This window comes from Marmota marmota, unplaced genomic scaffold, assembly GCF_001458135.2.
Source record: "Marmota marmota marmota unplaced genomic scaffold, marMar, whole genome shotgun sequence".
NCBI classification, from domain to species: domain Eukaryota; kingdom Metazoa; phylum Chordata; class Mammalia; order Rodentia; family Sciuridae; genus Marmota; species Marmota marmota.
Genome location: NW_026000037.1, coordinates 62,918,706 through 62,922,954, shown reverse-complemented (window position 1 = coordinate 62,922,954; position 4,249 = coordinate 62,918,706). Strand labels below are relative to the sequence as shown.

The following is a 4,249-nucleotide window of genomic DNA, read 5'->3' as shown; positions in this document are numbered from 1 at the left end:
TGAATAAATATGCCTAGTTTTAGCTGTGTTTTCAGTTCGTGCAATGGAATATCCTAAATCTACAGAAATGATAGATGCAAATGGGGAAGAGGCTGAGTGAAGTAATATTATTATTATTTTTGAATTTGGATTTTAATTATGTACATAAATAGTGACATGAGAATGAGGAGTTCTAAGGCTTTTACTTATCTTTATTTTTTTATTTTATTTTTTTAAAGAGAGAGAGAGACAGAGAGAGAGAGAGAGAATTTTTAATATTTATTTTTTAGTTATTGGTGGACACAACATCTTGTTTGTATGTGGTGCTGAGGATCGAACCGGGCCGAACGCATGCCAGGCGAGCGTGCAACCACTTGAGCCACATCCCCAGCCCCCTTTTACATTATCTTTAGATGAAAGGATTTCAGCTTAGTCCACTTGTAGTATATCACTCAAGATAATGAAAAAGCCTACTAGAGATTTTCCTGAAGAAAAAGTCCAGTTTACTATATTCAATACTGACTTCTCTGCCACTTTTCTGTAGAAATACTGATGTACTGTCTGGAGTTTCCATTGTTTACCTGCAACTGATTAAAATAGGCAGAATATGCAGTTTTCTACTTATTTCCAGGTGAATTCTTCACATTTCCTGGCTTATAAAGCAAAAGTGAGAGCTTCTGAAAGTTCTCCTTCTGCAAATCTTTTATGACTATGTAGCCTCATCAACCCCAGTAATAATTTCTTCCCAGTGACCTGGGCAAATGCAATGGCTTGTTGTGGGTAATAGATAGAGGCAGCTAATCCCATGAAACCAGGTGCATACATAAGCTTCTTTATTTTTGAACCTCTACTGAAAAGGAGTCCAACAAGGCCAGCAAAACCAATAACACCAAGTCTTGGAAAGAATCCAGGGGGTACATTTTGGAGATATTCATAGCTGTCTAGCCCCCATTGAATCAAACTTAACATTTAGGCTTAGTTTGGGAGTGTTTCCTGACACCAACTTTACATGGCTTGCAATGATGTTGAAGCTGTGAGATGCTTTCTTGAGTTGACTCCTTGGCTCCTCCATATAATGTAAATACATGGACCCTTCAGAGCTGTATAGAGTGAAAGCTCATCAATTTTCATGGCATTTTTGTGAGGTGCGTCCTTTTTGGTGCTACATAGACTCTGAAGGTGAGCAGGCTCAGGCTGGCTGGCCCCAAGGACCTCCAAATTACCTGAGCCTGTGCTTTCAGACTATGTCCAGAGCTGCAGGGCAAATTTTTTTTTCTTCTTTGAGATCTATTGTTCAACTTCTTGAACAAATCTCTGCCGGTGGCTCCGGCAGGGTGAGTCGAGGAGTAATATTACATCCAAACAATGTTATTCTGTTGATCTGTGTTTTTAGTTAGTCTTGTAGCAATTATGACAATTTCAAAACACAGGTAGAAAACAAAATGCACTTGAGGCTTTGGGTTGGATCCTCAGCATGGCAAAACACCAAACCAAACCAAACTAAAACATAAAGTGCAATTCAGATTGTTATTGGAAGTATACATAAGAAAACAAAATAGAATCACTGGTAAGAAATCTGACATAAAAAAAAAAAGGATTGTGGCAGCCTTGTGTATGGTGCACACTGTGATCCCAGCTATTTGGGATGCTGAGGCACGAGGATCTCAAAATCAAGGCCAGCCTGGGAAATTTAGCAAGACCCTGTATCAAAAGAAAAAGTTTGAAAGGGATGTAGCTCAGTAGTGAAGCACCCTTGGGTTTAAACCCCAGTATCTAAACAAACAGACAAACAGAGCTGGGGATGTGGCTCAAGCGGTAGCGCGCTCGCCTGGCATGTGTGTGGCCCGGGTTCGATCACCACATACAAACAAAGATGTTGTGTCCGCGGAAAACTAAGAAGAAATAAGTACTAAACAAACAAACAAAACCCCAAAGGGGTTTTAGAGACAAAGTAAAAAGCACTGTCCTTTTCTCTCTCTCTTTTTTTCCTCTTGTTTTTTTAAAGATACAGGCAAATAATCTCCACTTGGCAGGATTAACCATGTTGAATTTAGAATGATAATACATTTTTGTCTTGTTTACATCCTGTATCTTATTCAGAGTATGCTAATATATGCTGTTCTTTACTTCAAGCTTATAATGTCAACTATGAATTCTGTTTAATTCAAATTCTACGATAGTATCTTCAACACTGTTTATTAGGTGTACTACGAAACTTAGGAAAATATTTAGAAGTTTTCAAAAGGACCAAACACTCATTAAGAATCATATGAGTATTTTAGAGCTTTCTAGGCTATTTACCTCAATTCCATCTGTAAGGGTCCGGCGAAGCGTCGGAGGAAGAGACCACCAAGAGACCGGCTCATGCAAAAGCAAGTGGGGTTTATTGAGATTCCAGCATGCTGGGGCTCCGTGCTCACTCAAGAAAGGAGAGCAGCCCAGAGCCCAGAGCAGGGGTTGAGCAATGCTTAAGTACACTTTTTGGGGAGGGCGGGGACTTTACATACATCACAGTCTCCTTTAACAAATCATCATACACCGCGGAAAAATCAAACAACAACTCCCAAACATGATTAGTTCATTCATTGGCGGGAACAGGTCGGGCGGGGGTGATAGGTCAGTTCTAAAGCGGGGTACACATTCAAACTGATTGGTCCAGGCCCTGCGATGCCTACGTGCAAGGCCACACAGGGCCCTTAAGTTATTAAACAACCAGGCGGTCAGGGGGAATATTTACTGGGCAGTTCGAGTATTGTCTTAACAGCTACAGGAATTTCAGGTTTTACATGTAGCATAGGAACTTAACAATACCTGGTCCTTTACATTTTAACTCAGGCCTTGCAGCTTAGAAACTTTACAATGCCCAGTCTTTTATACTTTAACTTTTACACTTTAACTTCAATTTCTTTTACCCTTACACATCCTTCTATGGAAGAGTACATAGAACCACAGATAAGGCAAGTAAGTGATAAAGTGATTAAAATTCTTCCAGTTCACTGGGGATGAAGCTCAACTTCACTTCCTATCACTGGTTTTGTAAATTCACACAGTTCTAAAGAACACCATTTAGCAAATAGCTCACTTTAACAGAAGGGATATATAAAATGCAGTATGGTTATTTAAAGTGTTTTCTTTCTTGATATTTGACAATTTTTACAAATCTTTATTAGATTAACCTGCAACCTTGAGTGTGTTGTTAACTTTCTCTAGGAATCTCAGTTAATTTGAGTTACTATAACTCCTTTTACAATAATGAAGTTTTATGTAAATTCAAACCCATTCAAGAAGAATTACCTTCTTGGATAACTGGAAAGGATTCTATACCATCAATGTTTCAATTAATTCATTGTTGCTATGATGGTGTTTTTCTCCTTTATATATGAAATTGAATTATAGTTGAATTAAGAATATTAAATCTGAAAGAAACCTTAGAAAGTATGTAACTCAACTCCCTCATTAATTTATTTTAGGGGGCATACAGATGAGTATGGTGGGAACAACAAAGTTAAGAGAATAATTCTATGAAATGGGCCCATTGTGCTGATTCCCACATGCTTTCTTTTCCAAGAAGCAATTTACCTGCAGCCCTGCATGGCCTAAGTGAACAGGATAGGTCACACTGCTCAGCAAACTACCTGTTAATTGTAGCAGAAATGCAGGCTTGAGATAATGTTGATGGGACGAACCCGGGAGACTTTTGTGGCTTGATCCTGAAAGTCTGGGAGATAAGGATAGTTCCTGTAACCAAAAAATCTGTAAAGATGTATGGTTAAGAATCCAGTTAGAGCCGGGAGCCGTGGTGCACACCTGTAATCCCAGCTCTGAAAGCTGAGGCAGGAGGATCACGAGTTCAAAGCCAGCTTCAGCAGTTTAGTGAGGCCCTCAATAATTCAGTGAAACCCTCTCTCTAAAAAAAAATATATATATATTCATAATATATATTACATATGTAAGACTGGAAGATGCTGCACCACACGACACAGATCACCAAAGAGGTTTCTGCTTTATTACAAAAGGCTGTGTGTTTATATAGGTCTAAGGAGAGGTCGCAGGGCTGAGGTAGATAACAGGTCACCCGTTTATTGGCAAGCTCTTCCATATGTCAGTTCTGGAGCCCAAGAAGTTAATTCTAATTGGGGCTAAGGCTTCCCACCAAGCAGGGTTTGAACGTTGGCGCCGGCGGGAACGTTTCGCGCCAGTGAAAGAAACAAAGAGGAGAAAGAGGGTCGTTAGACGCCATGCTGGGGTTTTTCTCTGGGGTGCTGCTGCC

At 39.7% G+C, this 4,249-nt stretch overlaps 1 pseudogene; it reads right to left on the bottom strand.

Moving 5' to 3' along the window:
- Positions 1 to 473: 473 nt before the first annotated feature.
- Positions 474 to 4,249, bottom strand: part of LOC107136725 — a 107,747-nt pseudogene continuing 103,971 nt past the window's right edge.